Consider the following 21,069-nt stretch of genomic DNA (forward strand, 5'->3'; position numbering starts at 1 on the left):
TTCATAATAACATATTCCAAGCCTTAAAGTAACAGCAATAATGGAAGGATTCAGGAAAAATTTTCTGTCAGTCCAAAATCATTAGAGTTGGCTTGGTGAATATAAATACCAACATTCACTTGACTCTGGGAGGCTAGAACAGTGTCTCTGCCACCCTGAGAAAAGACAGAATATTCTGATCCTACTGCTCTCCACATCCTGACTGTGGACCTAAAGCTTATGACGATCGGAGAGCTTACTGACTGTCCTTAAACACCTGAGCTCTGCTTTTGATGTTACCAGTGCACGTTGGTGCCCTTTTTCTACATTTGTTCCAAAAAATACGGCAAACCTTGGATGTCATGTTGTATCCTGAGAGCAATTGTGTAGAATTTTTTAGAAAGACAAGGAACAAGTAAGAATCCTAGTAGCAGCACAGGTTGGAAGTGGTGGCTCCGATTTAGTATTAGAAAACCAGACATGTGGCAGAAGAAGATCCTACCTTAATCTGACCAGATAATTTCACACCAGGCATTGGGAGATAGGCTTAAAATAAAGCTACAACACTGCCTTAGTGCTGTAGATCTGGTAGGAGGCTGTATTTATCCAAAGTCTAGCGTTATATCTCTCTCCAAATGTGAGAGACAAAGGACGTATGTCTAAAAACACTGCATCCCAAATTAAAAGATGTATCATTCTTACGATTTAGAGGAAAAGCATATTCAGAAAAATGTTGTTCTATTGCAACCACAACATTCGAAAGGCTATTTGGTTTCCTCACATGGAAGTGAGAAAGCATAGTATGCGTATATACGTATACATGTATATATAGCTGACTTTGGAAGCTACACAGTGTCAGGTTCCTGTTGTGATGCCCCTCCCCGCTTGGGTCGCTCACTCAGCTTCCTCTCCTTCTGTCCTCCTACCTTTGCTTCTCATCTGGCAGTCATTTTACGTGAGCTCATTATCTTTTTATAGTCTTCTTTATCAATAGAACAACAAACTCAATAATCTGGAGTTTATGAAATTCTCCATTTTTAGTTTCAAAAGTATAGTTTTCTTTTGAAATAAAAAATTGCATTTCCATTTTCTTTTTTTTTAAATATATTTATTGATTATGCTATTACAGTTGTCCCATTTCCCCCCCCACTCCACTCCATCCTGCCCACCCCCCTCCCTCCCACATTCCCCCCCATTTAGTTCATGTCCATGGGTCATACTTATAAGTTCTTTGGCTTCTACATTTCCTACACTATTTTTACCCTCCCCCTGTCTATTTTCCACCTATCATCTATGCTACTTATTCTCTGTACCTTTATCCCCCTCTCCCCCTCCCACTCCCTTATTGACAACCCTCATGTTCTAGTTGTTTGCCTAGTTTGCTCTTGTTTTTGTTTTATGTGTGGTTGTTAATAACTGTGAGTTTGCTGTCATTTTTACTGTTCCTATTTTTTATCTTTTTCTTAGGTAACTCCCTTTAACATTTCATATAATAAGGGCTTGGTGATGATGAGCTTCTTTAACTTGACCTTATCTGAGAAGCACTTTCTCTTCCCTTCCATTCTAAATGATAGCTTTGCTGGATACAGTAATCTTGGATGTAGGTCCTTGCGTTTAATCTTGGGTAATGTAATTATGATGTGCCTTGTTGTGTTCCTCCTTGGGACCAGCTTCTTTGGGACTCTCTGAGCTTCCTGGACTTCCCGGAAGTCTATTTCCTTTGCCAGATCGGGGAAGTTCTCCATTATTTGTTCAAATAAGTTTTCAATTTTTTGTTCTTCCTCTTCTCCTTCTGGCATCCCTATAATTCGGATGTTGGAACGTTTCAAGGTGTCCTGGAGGTTCCTAAGCCTCTCCTCATTTTTCCAAGTTCTTGTTTCTTCATTCTTTTCTAGCTGGATGTTTGTTTCTTCCTTCTGGTCCACACCATTGATTTGAGTCCCAGTTTCCTTCTCATCACTATTGGTTCCCTGTACATTTTCCTTTGTTTCTCTTAGCATAGGCTTCATTTTTTCATCTGTTTTTCGAACAGATTCAACCAAGTCTGTGAGCATATTGATAACCAGTGCTTTGAACTGTGCATCCAATAGGTTGGCTATCTCTTAGTCGCTTAGTTGTGTTTTTTCTGGAGCTTTGAAGTGTTCTGTCGTTTGGGCCATTTTTTTGTTTGTCTTGGTGCGGCTGTTACTTTAAGGGGCGGAGCCTTAGGTGTTCACCGGGGCGGGGTAATGCTGGTTGCTGTGCTGTGACACTGTACGTGGGGGAGGGGCCAGGTGGGAGCAATGGCGCCCACCTCACTCTCCTCCGGATTTCAATCTTCCACTCCGATACCCACAATCAAACTGGGCCACTCTGGTGCTGGTTCCCGAGTAAGTGGGCCTGTGCACACTCTAGGCCCCTGTGGGTCTCTCCAACAACCTCTCCTGTGAGGCTGGGAGTCTCTCCTGCCGCCCCAACCCCCAGGGGCGCTTTCAATCAGAGGTTTGAGGCTTTATTTCCCTGAGCTGGAGCCCTGGGTTGCGCAGCGGTCTGCTTCGCTGCCCACCGTTCGTCCAGTTTATCTGTGGGCGAATGTGGTGCCGCAAGGTGCTACCCGCCACTCTGCCTGCCCCACTCTCCGCCACTCTGAGTCCGGCCCTCTGGGTTTATCTGTGCAAATGTGGGACCGCAGGGTCTGCTAGTGCTCGGACTGCCTGTGCCATTTGTCCCACACTCCGCCAGTCTCAGTCCTGCCACAGCCACGTGAGTCCTCTCCACCCTGGTACCCGTCTCCGCCCCTCCTACCAGTCTGGATGAATGATTATTTTCTGTTTCCTTGGTGTCAGTCCCCCTTGCTGTTCGATTCTCTGTCAGTTCTGGTTGTGCGAGGAGGCGCAGTGTGTCTACCTACGCCGCCATCTTGGTTCCGATCTCTCCATTTTCTTTAGGATGTTGTAACAGTACCCCAAATACAGTATGTATAAAGCAGAAATGACTTTTTCCCTCAAATCATCTCCACTTACCAATTTCTCTATCACTCTAAATTGTGTTATTCTTTCCCCAGTTACTTTAAAACTCACAGGATTGGAGGCTCAGAATCTTCTTTCATTAACCCCTATGTCATTCATTTGATTGTTTTACTAATTATTATTAACTCATTAGAAAAATTAATTATTTTTATGCCCATGTTTTTTGGATACCTCTGGAGCAAACAGTTGAGTTTTGCATACTCCTCTTATTATCATTCATTAAAATCATAGGTCCATGTAAAGCCTCTTTTTCACAGCTTAATTTAGTTGTTCTTTTTCTCTCTAAACCATACTCTGCTTTTCCTACACTGCTTAATCAAAGCTATTTGATATATGTTTCTTAATATACATGTATTCTTATAAAATATGCAGGAATATGTATATGGGTTTAATGTATATAATTCTATCAGCAATTAGAACTTATTTTGCTTCTTACTATTTTGATTCAATACTATTTTTAAAATCTATGGCTGAACAGGAAGGACAAATAGTTTCTTGCTTCAGACTGCCAAGATAACATATTATGGATCTACCTCATTTTTCTTATCTACTTCCCCGAGTAATAGGCACTGATATTGCTTCTACCACTCTGAAAATACAAATAAATATCTTCCCACCGATCTCCATATAGACCTAGTTCATTAAAATGTGTTGCATACACACACCTAGAGCACCGTGCAATGAAGACATCATATCGAGTTCACTTGGGAAACCCTTACAAGTAGAGGAGTGGAGAGAACACAGTCTCCTGAATGCCCACTGCCCCGCAGCTTAGCTCTGGCACAGGTAGTCTACATGCAACGTGGCTAGTGTTCCAGAGGGGCCCACCCCTGTAAGTCTCTACATATTTATGGAGTAGAGGCAAGTAAAGTCCACTAGTGGTATCTTATTAGAGAAGCAGAACTTCTACGGCCAACCATGGAATCACACTCTTCTTTTGTTGGAGTACTCAGACCTGCTGAACCAGCTCAGAACAAGAGAAGGAAGGTCCAGGACCAGGACCGTTTGTGCCGCATCGGCCTGCAGAATTTCTCCAGTGTATACAGTTAAGTGTGTGAGTGCTGGGACACGGATATTCTTAATTTTACTCCGTGTTGCTAATTGCTTTCCACAAACGTTGTGCTAGTTCACACTTTCACCAACACCACATGAGAGTCTTTATTTCTCCAAATTATCACCAAGATTTGCTGTTAGCCACTTTAAAATTTTTGTCCTTCTACTGTGTCTAAATTGGTATCTCGTTTTAATTATCTTCCCTCAGTTTCACTGAGATTGAGCACATGTTTAAATTCTGCAAGTCATTTAGATTTCTCTATCTATGAATTGCTTGTTTTGTTTTGAGCTTCCAGCCTTTTCTTATTAATTTGCATGAGTTTTTGGTATGTTCTACATCTGCCCGTTCAATAGAACTTTCTATAATGGAAATGTTCTCTAGCTACACTGTTAAATAGGGTAGTCACTAGCCTCACGGGGCTAGGGAGCCTTAAAATGTGGTTAGTGCAACTGAGGGAATGTAGTATTATTTAATTGATTTAAATTCAAATTTAAACAGCCATACATAGCTCATGACTCTGTATTGGACAGTGTGGTTCTAGAGAATACTCTTTTTTGTCAGTTTTAGAGATTGAAAATATCTTCTTCCAATGTGCATATTTCTACTCATTTTGTCTATAGTTGTAATATGTTAATAGAAACATACAAATTTACCTTCTAGTTTTGTTCTTGTTATGAAGACATTTCTCACCCCTAGATCCAATACTGTAGTATTTTTTCTATTAATTCCATAATTTAACTTTTACATTTAGATATTTTTTATATATTCTGCTCTGTGAAACAGTTTTCCAAGACTTATTTACTAAATAGCCCACCTTTTTCCCCTTAACTTGTGGTTCCATCTTTATCACATATTTCACTTTTAAACACAGGTCAACTTCTCGGTTCTTTATTCCCTTCTGTTGCTGTGTTCACTGGCCTTAGATCAGTACCACCTGGTTTCTGCTGCTCTGTCTTTAATATCTAAATATCCAGCAGGATTAGATGTCTTCCTTTGCTGTTTGTGGAACTTATATTTTTCCACATAAATTTTTAGAATAAAAATTTGTCATGAATTCAGCTAGAACATTAATTTTGAGTACACAGAGTTAGTTTGATTGAGGGCTAAAATGACAACGTTGAAAGATTCATCGCTTCTATTGACGTGGTATAACCCTTTATTTTTTAATATTTTCCCTTTATAATTCTTGTCATTCATTTTTATTGTTAAGATCTGCATTATTTCAATAACTACATAATTATTTATTTTTGCTACTACAGTTGGTTTTTGAGCTAGAGAACACTAGTTTTGTAAGTTAAGTTTGTATTGGCAAACTTGGAGAACAATTTGTTCTAAAGGTATGTCTTCTCTAGAAATGACTGTATCATCAACAAATAATTCTAACTTCTCTTTCTTATCCTCTTCCCTCTCTCTCTCTCTCTCCCTCTCTCTCCCTACCCCCATCCCTCTCTCCCCATGCCTCTCCCTCTCTCTTTGTTTTGCTTGTATTTTAGTTTTGTTTTATGGCATTGGACCCACCCCTTTGTGCTGTGTTAAACGCCCACAATGACAGTGTACATAGATAGTGAGCATCACTGTCTTTTCCGGATTTGAAAGGATGTTCAGCCGACGTTTCCCTTTTACGACTAATGTTTGCTCTAGACTTTGTGTATCATTTTTTATCATGTTAAAAATTATTTCTATTTCTAAAAATCTCACATAAAAATGTAAATAGTTACTGAATTTCATAAAATTATTTTCTTGAGATAATCGTGCTTTTTATCTTTTATAATTAATTTGCTAAATGTGATAAATACACTGATGTCAAATTATTCTTACATTTCAGGAATAAACCCTGCATGATGAGTAGTACGGCTGGATCCTCTAGTGTGAAGAAATGAAAACAAGAAGTAAGGTGCTAACAATTGATTTAGAAGATGCCGGTTCAGGACTGAGGGGTGAGTGAAAAGGAAACTGAAGTCAGGAGGGACGCCAAGCGTCACCGTGTAGTGCATTACAGCACTGGCTACTGCTTCTCCATGAGCTCCGAGAAGGAAAGGCCCGCAGGATTTTCAGGTGGCTTTTCATTTAGCATATATATTTTCACTAGCAGCACTCCAGAGAAATCAAATTAGAGACAAAAGAGGAAGAATTTACTGCTTAGCTCCTTCTGACCCCCCATTTTGCATGGGTTAAAGCTCAGCCCCTGGGGTGCTAATACTCCCACACACCTCATTGTGTGCTGCTCAGAAAGGTAGATCTCACACTGTAAAGTGCAGTTCATCATCCACGTGTGACAGTGATGTCCCCTCCTTTATCTTAGAAGGACAGCATAGAATGACCTAAGACCACTGGGCCTCTAAAAATGTACCTAAGGTAAGGCTACTAAGTACTTTTGGCTATTTTCCTTCTGCTCTCTGAGACACATGTGTTCAGTAGGAAATCTAGTGTACATATTAATTTCTACTCACCAGGCTCATAATTGCATGTCATTATCAATGTAATAAACCCAGTAATGTTCTTTGGAATGTCAAAACAATCAAGGTTCCTAAAACCTGTATTATGACTGAAGCAAGGTAAATTAATATAACTCTGAGGCACAAAGGAAAGGTTTAAAGAGACAAATTTAATGGGCATGTGACGGAAACTATCAGACCCACATCTTTTACATATTTAATGATGGTACTAATCTCTGTCGTTTCTCCAGGAAGCAGCAGCAATTAGAAAAAGCATATTTTAAGGTAAGTGGTTCATGTAAACTGCAGCTACTATTGGGACTCAGAGTAAAAAGGGCATAGTGATAAATCAATCTCCTCTAGCTCACCCACATCCCATTGTGCAAATTCTCAGTCACAGATCTGCTTGTTTCCCAAATCTTCGATACAATTATAGCAACTGCAGGTCAGTTTCACTCTTCCCCACCTCTCTTCCCATATCCCCATCAAATATCATAGGCAGTTACAGAGTATATATTTCTATAGTTAATTTGGATTAACAGCAGGGATTTAGAGCCAAGAGAACTTCAAATCGAAGCTGGTTCTTTAATTTGTTCTTGAGGCATCGCACATCCACTCATCCATCTACTTATTTATTAATTTGTCTATTTGTTCCACAAATTCCCGTTAATAGTATGTGGGGTTCTGGATCCAGATCTCAAAGGGGACGTGAGAATTAGAAATGGAGACATGGGAGCCAACTGCATAGAGATGAGCAAAAAAGACTGGAGGCTGCTCAGCAAAAGAGAAGGGAAAAAAGATATAAAGAATGAGTCTCAGTCAGTGCTCAGATTTTGGAGGAATAGAAAAATATATTATTTTTAAAAAGACCCACTTGGTTGTTAAAAGGATAGTTCTTGTGAAAGATAAACCCTATAGAGCTAAGAACATTTCATGTCTTTACTGTATGTGGTTATTCTCAAAATGTGGTCACTGGGCTGGTGTTTTTAACATATCTGGGAAATTTTTAGAGAAAAGTCTTATCCTACCCCAATAAATCAGAAATCTGCAGGTAACTCTCAGAAATATGTTTGTTTGTTTTGTTTTTTCCAGAAGCTCTCTAGCCCTGTCTGGTGTGGCTCAGTGGATTGAGTGCTGTCCTGTAAACCAAAAGGTCTCTGGTTGAATTCCCAGCCAGGGCACGTGCCTGGGCTGTGGACCCGGTCCCCAGCTGGGGGTGTGCGAGAGACAACCACACATTGATGTTTCTCTTCCTCTCTTTCTCCCTCCCTTGCCCTCTCTCTAAAAATAAATAAATAAACGCTTTAAAGAAAAAAAAAAGAAGCTCTCTAGATGATTCTAAGGCACACTCAAACTTGAGAACCACCGCTATAACATTTATATCCCTTGGCTGGCAGGGGTAATCCATGAGGATCCTTAGGGCCTCGTGGAGTGTAATGTACTGATAAGACATGAGCTGAATTTTCCCCTCCCAATTCAATGGTTTGCTGTAAATGTACACTCTCATTAATTGAGGGAAAATGTATCCACCTAAAGTTACAGTTCTGCCAGGCAAAAATTGGGTGTATGATTATTTATTTATTTATTTATACCAATTATAGCCACCAGTATGAGCTTAAGATATATGAAGAATTTCTAAAATACCTGCTGAACTAGTTCAATTGAGAACAAATCTATATTTGGGTTTTAATTAGAAATGTAAAATTCAATAATTTTGCATCAGTGTAGAAGATACTCAAACCTAATCTTTTCTATGGTCTTCTTCTCCAGTGCACAACAATAAGAAATAAAACTCAGATATATGTGACTAGAGTCCTGTGAGAAACTCAGTGATAAAGAAAGATTTAATCATGCACCGAATCCACTAAAGCAGAAATTTTAGAACAATGTTAAAAAGGAAACAAAACAAAACTTACTAAACACCTGGTTCAGCCAGGAGTTCATGTATAAATATAGCACATTTTAGGAAACAGGAAAGAACTACTGTTAGGGTATATTATACATATGAAGCAAAATAACTCTGGTTAAATTAGTGGCTATGGCTGAGTGCCCACTGTATGCTGGGTGCTAAGACTGTTACCTTATCACATGAAAATTTCACAATCAAAACTTCTGATTTTGTAGATGTGAAACCTCAGAATAAAGAAGAATAAAGACAAATCCATTGTGTAGTAAGTAGTATAGAGTCAGGACTTGATGTAATCATGCTTTAAATCAAAGTCCATGGAATTTACTGTTAGAGTGAACTGCCACGATCTGAAGACCTCAGGCTCCTGATAGTCCAGTTTCTGATGTTTTTATCTCTTGCATGTATATGCAATATGAAGTGTGTAAATTGAAACAGAGCAAATCTCTTACGCCATTGTATCAGAGCTCCTATGAAAACACATTTCTAAGTTGTTCAGATTGCTTTGCATGAATCCTTCCAGAGCTGATGACGTTCTCCCTCTTTATGATTATTAATCACAGAGTTGGAGTTAGATGATGGGCTCCTCTCTGCATGCACCAGGAGTGTTACTGGGGGGTACATCTGGAATGGAAATAGAGATGTGAACTCGTGCATGTTCGAATTTGTGTGAGATGTTATGGAATCACTAGAAAGTCTGCTCTTCTGAGTGTCACCTGTGGCATTTTAAGGGAAAAAGTCAGTATGACATCTACAAAGGAAGGCCTTAGAAAAAAAGGCTTGAGAGAAAGTGCACAGAGCCATAACATTCTGGTGGCCTCGGCCACCACTCTACTTTGGGCGTTAGTAAAGGTACCTACGTTACAGTAGGTATTGCAGGTACCACCTTTAGCACCATGTCTATCACAGAGGTGATGGTCAGTAAGTGTTAGTTACCATCGTTGTCGTCACTGTTGTCATGCTCTTCATGGGTTTTGTGCACAAACACCTGCAGCCTTCACACGGCCCTCACTCACCCACAGTGGCCAGCTTGACTTTACTGAAATAAGTGGTGGTGTCTGTCTGAACTGAGGTTCAAGCCTATGGACCTGTAAACAGGGCCTAAGTGTCTTGTTTGGCGTTTGTGTTATCTCAGACATTTGGTAGACTGTGTAAATAGTCAGTCTTTGACCAAAGAGGTGTCACTGTGCCTTAGAAGCATGTCCTACAGGGCCAGAAGGGTGTTAGTAAGATGAGGTAAGGGATCTGATTTATACACCTATAGGCAGAGAGTATATTTGATTTCAGTGTGATGCATTAACTCAACCTCCAGGTTTATGTTTTTAAACCAATGTAATTTCAAGACACTTTTTAAAGTGCTTATTTCTCTTTAAGCCTTTTCTATATTTTTAATTGTGAACTTTCTATCACCTAGTCATTATCCCAACATTAGCTAGTTTATTGGTGAAATAGTCTTTTTATTTTTGTAATCCTCACCTGAGCACATGATTATTAATTTTAGAAAGAGGGGAAGGGAGGGAGAGAGGGAGAGAAGCATCGATGCAAGAGAGAAACATTGGTTGCCTCGAGTTCACGCCCCAACCAGGGGGATCAGACCCACAACCCAGGCATGCGCCCTGACCAGGAATTGAACCTGTGACCTTTCAGTTTATGGAACAACACTCTAAACAACAGCCACAGCAGCAGGCTTGCTTTTAAGAATTCACTCTTAGAAGGATCTCTCTCCATTTTACTCTGCAAAAGTTCACTGCTAATGCAAAATACAGCGTGAGCAGCTGTGTTGCCTGGAGTGGTCCTACGCCTAAGTCTCCCCTTCAGGTGACAGAGAATGAACACAGAAGAATTGCAGTGATTGCCAGAGGGAGATGAAAAAACAAAAACGAAAACAACAAAAATATGTGTCCAGAGTCTGGCTCTGAGTGCGGATATCATGCCTGTAAAGGCTCATCTCTCCACCTAAGCTCCCCGTCGGTGAGTAAACAAACGTGCTTGCTCAACCTTCATGTTAATCATGAGTGCAAAGCCGTGCACCTGCGTCTAGAGACCACAGTGGAAAGCTGCACTGGGATAATGGGATTTCTATCAGCAGTGGAACTAAATGACATAGGTCAGCAGTTCCCCTTTGTTAGAACTGGGGCCAGGAGGAGCTGAATGACCCTGAGCTGGGGAAGGTGGTGCCTGGGAGTCTAGACAACCATGCAGGACGGGACAGAAATCAAGGAATGAAAGGGAACGGCGTGACAGGAGAGGCTTTGTGGTCATTTAAATTCATTTCTGACATAAAACAACCGATCCAGTGGATGGGGGCTGGAATGGAGAACAGGTGTAAGCTGAGTTCTAGCACCAAAGGAAAAACACAAGGTGCATCCATGCTCTCGGCTATCAGCAACCAGCTTGTTATTGGAAACTCAGGGCTTGGAAGAGCAACTTTCTCTATTTCAGTGAGCATCTTTCATCCCACTGATGCTGACGTGCACTTTTCATATGGCTGGAGGAACTTACTTTAGAGGAGGGGCTGCCAAACTTCTTCAGCAAAGGACCAGACAGAAAATATTTTAGATTTTGTGCTTACATACTCTCTTTGGCAATTACTCAGTTTTGCCAGTATAGCATGAGAGAAGACATAGGCAATACATGAACAAATGAGTGTGTCTTTGTTCAAATTATACCTCACTTAAAAAGCAGGTACTTGTCTCAGTTTGATCCATGGTCCATAGTTGCTGACCTCTGCTCTAGAAACTGGGTTTGCTTTCCAAGCCTAAGCCTACTGATAACAATAGAGGACTAACATAAAATCCATGGTGGTCTTTGATGTTGACAATGCTACCTGCAGTTCTAGTCTCACGAGTGGCCTCCTTTGACCCCCCTGAATGAGGACTGGGTAAACTTCAAGTAAACATGTGACCAATATGGCCTCCCTACTGATCCCAACTTTAAATGCGAGTTTACTTCAGTGAGCTTTTGGGTCAGGACAAGGTTTCCCTAGGTTTTGATCATATCCTTACTCTTACCTTCCCCCTGTAGTCCGTAGGTAAGGTCAGATTTTTTTTCTTTTTTACCCTCACCCAAGGGCACTTTTTTCATTGCTTTTAGAGAGAAAGGAAGGGAGAGAGGAAAGGAGAGAGAGAGAGAAACATCAATACAAGAGAGAAGCATTGATTGGTTGCTTCCCATATGTGCCTGCGCCCGGGATCACACGCACCTGGACAAGGGGGTCACATTTGACCGTGCCTGGACAGGGGATAGAACCTGCAACCTAGGAATGTGCCATGACCAGGAATTGAACTTGCAACTTTTAGGTTACTAGATCATCCTCCAACCAACTTAGTCATACTGGCCAGGGTGGTCAGAATTTTCATTAAGCAACCTGGATGAAGGATGTGAGGTTTTCTTGGTTGAAATACATGTATTCGGAGTTGGTTTCAGCCCTCTGAAAAATCCTCAAAATGCCATTAACTAAAAGCTGTTTATTTGAAGGAAAAAACTATTTTACATTGCTGATGATTTTATCTTTTAGAAATTTAAGGGAAAAGGTCCTACTGCATAGGATATCATTAAGAATAATAAGGTAAGAATGGATTGGAAATGTGAATTGACAGCACAATTGAGAAAAATATGACATCATCTGAGATTTCCATTGTGTTCAAGAACAGTTGCTTAGAATAAAATGTCAACTAAGCAAGCAGATTTCTTTCCAAAGAGGAAAATATGGGAAGAGGAATTAATTTTTAGGAACAAGTAAAGATAGAAAAGATTTCTGTTGTTTACATCTGTAGCAAGAAAATTAACAGACACAAAAAGGCATTTGTTTGAATGAATGATGACAGATCCCTTAACAAGATCATACTTTCTCCTGGGTCACTCAAAGAACCTGAAATCATGATTCAAAAAATAGTAAGCATGGATTTCAGACAAGAGGTTGATCCTTTTCTTAGGTTTCACTCATCCCCTACTTCAGTGTATTTTTGAGCATTTTTGAAGGTCCCCTGCTTTAGGGATGCTTGTTAAAAATTCCATAGCCTTGAGCCCCACTGTAAAGCTATTGAGGTATAACTTCTAGGAATATGAACTTGGACATCTGTGATGTTAGTGGACACTTTTGTGAATCTCAGTCACTCTGAAGTGTGAGAACCACTCCCACTTCCAGCCCCTGGAACAAAAACCTTCCTCCATTCACTGAGCAAGTGTTATCAGCAACACATGTGGAAAAGGCACCATTATTGACTGAATCGTGTCTCCCCCAAAATGCACATGTGGAAGCCCTAACTTCAGTGTTAGTGTAGCCTTCAAAGAGGTAATTTAAGGTCAAATGAGGTCATAAGCAAGGGGCCCTAACCAAATCTTTGTGGTGTCCTTTTAAAGCAGAGGACATTTGGACACACATAAGGACACGGTGGATATACGTGCATGAAGGAAAGGGCATGAGAGGTCACAGAGAGAAGGCAGGCACCTGCAAGCCAGTGAGAGAGGCCTCAGGAAAAAATAAACCTGGCAGCACTTTGACCCAGGACTTCTAACTTCAAGAACTGTGAGAAAATAAAATTTCTGTTGTTGAAGCCCTCCAGTCTGTGGTATTTTTTGTGGCAGGTCTAGCAAACAGGCACCAGCTAAGAAAATACAAATCTAGCATTTAGGAAGATGAGAATGCAGTATAAGAAAAGGTCTGGCTAGCACTGTCCACTGAAGACTGAAGACTGCGTTTCCCCCACTAGAGCTGAAACACCAAAGAGGTCTCACTGGAGCAGAGTGAAGCAGACCATCCTGAGCAGAGCCGAGCTGCCTCGCTGAGGAGAGGCCTGGGCCCAAGGCCACCTCGCAGTTGTGCTCTTTCTGCAGGAGCTTGCTGTATCACTGTTGAGCTGTTGTCACTGAATAAAGGTTTCTTCTCCAATGCACCTCCCTCCCCCCAGAAAAGAAAGAAAAGATCCAGCCACATGCAAAATTCACAGCGAAGCAAGGCAGAGCATGGCAGATGGGAAAGGAGCATCTGTAACAGTAAGGTGGAGGGGTCCCACTCACAGAGCTAGTTCTCTGTGTCAGTGCTTTATGTAAACCACCAAACTGAATCCACTCAATAACCCTCAGAGATAAAATTTATCATCATCTCTATCATATAGATAAGGACATGGAGGTTAGAGGAATTAAATATTTAACATAAAGTTACCCTGCAAATAAGAGGCAAACTAAAGATTTGAACCCAGGTTATTCAGTTATCATAGGTGAGCCTCTTAACACTCAGCAGGTCAGGGCTCAGTGGTTAGCCAGAAGCAGCACTCTCCCAGGCCGGTTTGCAAGCAGTGACAAGGTTTGGAACATCTCTAATGTGGTGCTGACAATAGGTCACCAAAAGAAACAAGGACTGCTCAGATATACTAAGAAGTTCTAGCGGCCTAGTCTCACGCCCCAAGGCCTCATGTATGGTGAAGACACAACCTCACCCATCAGTCCCCCTCATTGGTTTATTATATTTATCGAGAGTGTTAAATGAAATAATCTATTGTAAGAACTCAGCAAATATTAGCAGAAGTGACAATTCTGGTGCTCGGTAGAGTCCTACAGCTTCTAGAAAAAAGCAAGCGGGGCTGAAGAAAGGGAGAGGAATGGAAAGAAAAGGTGTCATGGTGTCTACTGAGATGGGAATCAGGGCCCCCCTCATTTCCAGTCTTCGTTTTGTCCTTTCCTCTCCTTCTTCTACTTGTTTAGTCACTAGTTTCCTCTCTGTACCCCTCCTTAAGACCATCTATTTCTCGCATTGATGAATTAGTCAATTAATTCAACCATATGCTCTTTTATTCATTAACTAAGCAAAGGTGTTGACCATCAGTCTTCTCAGACGACACAAGGATATAGTAGGGTGATTGTTTCACTTTTCAGGACGCAAGTGCCATTTCTGTGCTAATATCCATGGTTTAGGGAGCTCTGTTGTTTACCTTGTCAAGGTTGGATGCCACAGCAGTTTGGAAGTCAACTTTCCTACTTGCACGTAAGGAACTCGAGGCTAGTTATCACATAAGCATGAACAGGGGTTGCTCAGGTGGGGACTTACTCTGAATCCAATGAACAGTGTCCAAATATTATTCAAGTAGCTGCCATGTGTTGAAAGTGTTATAAGAAAACTATAAACTCAGTGTTGGGGTTTAAGACAGAGGAAAAAATTCACTAGATGACATAAGCACAGAGAGGTTAATGGTGAAGGTGGGATTGAAACTAAAATTTGAAGGAAGAAAATTCTAACCTTGTTTCTTTGATCTCCGAAGTCTGAGGCCTGAAGTAAATCTATGTATGTGTGCATGTATGTACATATTTATTTATTATTTATTTTCTAGTTTCAACACTTTTCAAAAAGAATTTTATTGAATTTATTGGGGTGACATTGGTTAATGAAATCGTATAGGTTTCAAGTGTACAATTCTATAACATATCATCTGTATATTGTATTGTGTGTTCACCATCCAAAATCAAGTCTTTCTGTCACCTTTTATCTCCCTTATGCCCTCTTCTTCCTCCACCCACCCCCATGTCCTCCTGTAATTACCGTACTGTCATCTATGTCTATGAGTTGTTTTCTTTTTTTGCTTAATCCCTTCACCTTTTTAAAAAATCTTCACCCAAGGATATATTTATTGATTTTAGAGGGAGAGGAAAGAGGGGGAGAGAGAGAGAAACATCAATGTGACAGAGAAGTGTCGATGAGTTGCCTTCCATATGAACCCCAACCAGGGGCCAAACCTGCACCTAGGTATGTTCTCTGGCTGGGGTTTGAACCCACAACCTTTGCTGTATTAGACGATGCTCCAATCAACTGAGCCACCCAGCCAGGATTCCCTTCACCTTTTCCACTGAGTCCCCCAAGCCCCACCCCTCTGGCAGCTGTCAGTTTGTTTTCTGTATCTATTCTATCTGTTATTCTGTAACTATGAGTCTGTTTCTATTTTGTTGTTTATTTTGTTCATTAGATTCCAAATATAAGTGAAATCAAATGGTACTGGTCTTTCTCTGACTGGCTTAATTCACTTAGCATAATACTCTCCAGGTATATCCATGCTGTCTCTAAAGGTAAGATTTCCTTCTTTTTTTCCATTGTGTAAATTGTCCGTAGTTTTTTTATCTCCTCATCTACTGATGGGCACTTGGGCTGCTTCCAGTCTTGGCTATTGTAAATAATGCTGCAGTGAACATAGGGGTGCATATATTCTTTCAAATTAGTGTTTCAGATTTCTTTGGATATATTCCCAGAAGTGAAAACACTGGGTCATAAGGCAGTTCCTTTTTTTTTTTTTTTTTTGAGGAAACTACATACTGTTTTCCACAGTGGCTGCACCAGTCTACATTCCTACCAATGGTGCTTAAGGGTTCCCTTTTCTCCACATCATTGCCAATATAGTGCTTGATTTATTGATAAGAGCCATTCTGACCAGTGTGAGGTGATATCTCATTGTGATTTTAATTTGCATCTCTCTGATGATTAGTGATGTCAAGCATCTTTTCATCTGTCTATTAACCATCTGTATGTCTTCTACAGAAGGAGAAATGTCTGTTTAGATCCTTTGACCATTTTGTAATTAGATTGTTTTTTTCTGGTGTTGAGTTGTGTACATTTTATAAATTTTGGACATTATTGAATGTATCATTGGCAAAAGTGTTCTACCCATCAGTGGGTTGTCTTTTCACTTTACTGATGGTTTCCTTTGAGTGGATAGCTGATGATTCAGTGAGTCATAGATCATGTATCTCACTGATGATAAATAGATAAAATTCAATGTCATGATCATCTGGGCTCTGCTTAGTTGCTTGTTTTTGCTATTTAAACATTCAAGTTTTAAATAAAACATTGAAAAAGAAATGCAAAGTGCTGCCAAAAGAAATAAATCAAGCTTAATTGGTTTCCAGGTACACACCTCTTACTCAGGTCCCCAGCTGGCTCTCTCTCGAGTCCCTGTCAATTTGAAGAACAGGGAATGACTGAGTTAGCACTGACACGCAGAGGGCAAAGACAAACAGATGTAGTCCCCAGAGTTGAAAAAAGTGGTTTTGCTGATGGTTTATAAAATTGGACTTTTATGCATTTTAAGGAAGTGGATGCGGGTTCCTAGAATGCTTATTCTGAAGTGATCATGAAAATAATTAGCTACTTTACATAATTATTATCACTTGATTATATAATTGTGTAATAACAGAAAGCATCCCATTGATTATTACTCTGGATGAATAAACACATTTTTTCTCTAAATTAGCCTCATTCAAAGCAGAAGAAAACTTAAAACAGCCAGCTGACCCACAATGTAATATCAGGACATTTAAATCCATGCCACTCTTTCTTGGATGTTTCAAAGTGCCAAACCAGCTTATTCACATGGCACAGAGTAGGATGGCAGAGCGAGAAGAGCTCTCTCATCTTCTGTGCATGACGTACACAAGTGTGGGAGGGAACAAACTTTCTACTTTATAAATGTACCTTCGTTTTTTATGAAACTGAAAATGACAAGAAGTCACTGTTCACAAAACATGTACTTACTAAGCATGTTTTTAGTTTATAAAATGTGAAAAATTCTCTTTTGACTTGTTTCTGAACATTGCTTAGTGCTACAGACATCCCTCCACCCCAGGGTTTTTATCTGTCAAATGCATTGGCTCATTTGCATGTTTCTAGTGTCATGAAAATTTAAGGTTATAGGACCTAAGTGAATGATATTTTATTTTACTTGACTTTGAGGCTGGAAACAGCCCTTGGATCTATCAAATGTTAAGCTTACTTTTCTATTTACCTTTTAGCTGCATGATGGACTAAAATTCTACATCCAATTGGCCTGCTTTATTGCAAGTCAGATAGTTTCTTCAGATCAATTATGCAGACCATTATAGTAATTTTTTAAAAAACAAAATACACACTTTTGTTTATTTTTATATTAGTATGTTCTCCCAAATTATTCTTTAAAATAAAATAGTTTTAAGATATCTCTCTATATGTTAATAACTGGGAGAATTTCCAAGTAAGATTATTCTTATAATTTGGGGCTTTCCATGTATTTGTGCAATGCATAGCTCCAAACTATAAATAAGTTTAAATTTGGTAGTGTCCAGCCTGGCTGGAGCCAAGGTCGATTACTTATAAATAAATGTAGATGAATTTTTTTGTTTTGCAGGAAAAAATATTCTTGAGATGAAGGCCAGAAAAAATTGGAAACTTGGTGAGGTGTTTATATGGTCTTGTTTCAACGTGGGGAAGGGCAGCAAAGGAAAGAAGGGAGAGGAGGAAAAAGGAGGGTGGCTGTGCTCTAGGGCCCAAACGTTGGTTCATGAGACCAGACAATGAAGTAGCTGTCAGTAACTGCCTCTGCTCTCTTGGATATTTGCAGGCAGATCAGAGCGCAAGGATGTGGAGTGGGAGTAGAACAGTGCTAGAGGAACCTCTGATGTGGCCTTTGAAAACCACAGTTACAGTGACATCAATGAAAAAAGAAGTGATTCATGAAACACACCTGTGTTTGCATTGAAACCTTATATTCATTATTTTTTTAAAAATCTGCAAGTAATTTTGAAAAGTGAAAGGTGCAGACAATAATACTGTTCGTCCAATATTTATAGTTCTACACATTCTGGGCAAGTTCCAGATTCCTTCTGGTTGGATGGAGCCAGGTAAATATGAGTCAGAAACAGAAGCATCCTGTATGAGTTCTAGGCTGAGCCATTAATTGCTGCTTTGAGACCTTACAGAAGTCTCCCTCCTGGGATATTGACCTGCTCCATCAGCCTGAGTTCCTGAGAGAGCAAGGTCGTCGTGCAACATGCAAAGAATTGACAGTGTGAATTACAATAAGTCTTTCCTATTTAAGTTACTGCAATCTTTCCATTGATTCCTAGCGGCATAACATAGGACTTCCAACAGAAATACATACCTCCACTATTAAGTTTTTAAATTTTTCAATTTGTAGGCTCACTCTGATTGAGTTAGAATGTTAATTGAACAGCTTCATTCTCCTCTCCAAAAGACTAAGATATAAACTCCTGCTTCAAGATGGCAAATCTTATGGCTTATTATAATCACCTAAAATGCCCATTTCATATGGCTCTCTGGTTATATTTGGTTCTTATTTCTCCCTCCCCTTCTCTCATACCTGATTTTGGATATTTTCACAGATTTACTATGGTCTTTATTTCTTAAGGGTTATTCTACCAGTGCAGATCTTTTCTAGCTCCAGGGCCTTCCTGGCAGATCTACTTCAGTGTCAATGAGCACCACCGCCCCTGCCTTCACCGTGGCCCGTCTGGGCCTCTGCACCTCTTATCAGCCCAGGTGTCTGAAGTTCTGCTTTCTTTGGACAGTTTCCAAACTTACCACTAGTAGCCAGTCTGATTCCTGGTTGGCTGAACGACCCAGCTGAAAGCATCAGTGCCACCCAGTGCCGAAACAGGGACTGTGAGAACAGTGCTCCCTTGCACTTGGCCCTTGGCCCATGTACCTGTGCCTCTAGAGACAAGTACTGAAGCTAGATCCAGTTTCCAAATGTTGACTTCCCCAAAGATCCACGATCTTTCGTCTTTCATGCTGGCTCCATATGGTGAAATGTGACCCATGATGACGCAGAAGCTGTCTGGAATGGAGAAGAGAGTCCCAGACGAGTGAAAGTGCAGATGGAGAACTTATTAGGTAGATCAATGGAAGAGCAGTCATAGCAAGGTTGGGAGAGAGAGAAAGAGAAAGAACCTCAGGCTCTGAATGCTCAGAACCAAAGCCCATGCACAGAGCCCAGCAAGGTAATCCAAGACAGCTGGCTGCACTTCTGGGGCAAGGAGTTCGAACACTGGGCCAGGAGCTCAGAAAAGATCTCAGTTCTTCAGATCTCCAGAGAATCTAGATAGAGACGTTCTCAAGAAAAAAGCAGGGTAATTTATTTTAAAAAGAAAATGAAAACAGAGATGACCTACCTATAAGGGACTGTGTGGTCCAGAAACTGCATTTTTGACTGTAGCATTCTATTGGACTAATGTTTCTTTAAGTGATGACCATACATCAGTCGCCTTAGTATCACTGGGGGAGAGGGGCTGATAATGTGAATAAACGGACCTGCTAAAGAAAAATACCTACATAATCCATGTGAATGCAAGAAGATTCTGCCACCTACTAAGATAGAAATGACTCCCTTTGTCAAGGAGCTGCAAATAGAATAAGGCAGACAGAAGTATAACACGTCATTAAATAAGTCGAGGTTAGCAAATACATAGGTGGGAATGAATTTATAATACAGGAGAAAATAATTTAGGGGAGCTATCCTTATCGTGAAGCTTTTCAGTTTCAATGTACAAGGAGAGAGAAAAGGCCAAATTTGAGAAAAAAAATAGTTAAATAAGGTAAGCTTTAACCAATGAGACAGAGATTGTTATGGGGACACAGGAGAGGGAACATTTGTTTCAAATTAAGGGATATGTTAAATGTTTATTAAAAAGAATACTTATGTTGGTGAACTTTATACAGGAGGATATTATGGGAAGGGAAGAGTGTTTTAAGAGGAGGAAAGAATACATGCATGCTTGCAGGCACAGAGGTGGGAGAACAAGGCACGAGTGTTTTCTGTTAAGCCAGTAGCTTCCAGAAGTTGTTTCGCAGAGTTAAGTCATGCTAACTGCTGAGGGGTAGCTAATTAGAAGATTCCTGTGTCCCAGAAGTGAGGATTTGGGCTGAGTCCTGGGGAATCATGATCTTGAAAGTCTCCTCATATCCATCAGAAGTCTTTGTTGCAAGGAGTATAATCCACCTCGGAGCATTAAGAAGAAATTTACCTGATCAACTTGTACAAAGGCAGCATTATTCAGAGCTGCCAAAAAGTGAAAACAACGCAAATGCCTAAGAACCGCAGTGTGAATGAACAGAAACCGCCCACGTCCTGCTGCCTCCTGCAACACGGAGACACGTCACGGCATCGCGTTAGCCTTAGCGGGGTGGCTCAGCTGGTTGGAGCGTCATCCTTATTTGCCAGGGTTGCGGGTTTGATCCCCAATTAGGGCACATGCAGGAATCAACCAATGAATGCAGAAGTAAGTGGAACAACAGACTGATGCTTCTCTCTCTCTTCCTTCCTCTATCTGTAAAATCAATTAAAAAAATTACGTCAGTGTGAAGAAACCAGATGTGAAAGACCAGATGCTCAACAGATTACATAGTGACATTTATGTGAAATATCCCAAACAGGCAAATCTACAATATATAAAGAAAGGCAATTGACAGTTGCCTGTCCTGGGGGTTAGACCAGAATTAACTGGCAATAGACATAAGAGGTATTTTTCAGGTGATGGAAATGTTCTAAAACAGCATCATGCTGACCGATGCACTTCTCTGTTCATGTAAAAAAAACCCACTGAATTGTACACATAAAGGGTGAATATTATGGTATATAAATTATACCTCAAAAAACTATTTTAAAAAATATACTGTATACTCACAGCACTGCGGATCAGAAGACACCTGCAAAAATACTCCAACCACAGCACCGAACTGCTGCCCTGCCCCCTTTTCCGGGACACCACAGCTCTGTGCCGCACTGACACCTGTGCTGCTCCAGCGGCCCTCTCCTATCTGCCTCTCCAGAACCCTAATTGAGAGTCTAGAGTGGGTGTGGCTGTTGGCAGTCCTTGGTCAGGTGCCCTGGCGTCTGACAGCAAGGGAGGCTGGGAAAATGAGTGTCTGGCATT

Source organism: Desmodus rotundus, chromosome 5 (assembly GCF_022682495.2).
Source record: "Desmodus rotundus isolate HL8 chromosome 5, HLdesRot8A.1, whole genome shotgun sequence".
NCBI classification, from domain to species: Eukaryota; Metazoa; Chordata; class Mammalia; order Chiroptera; family Phyllostomidae; genus Desmodus; species Desmodus rotundus.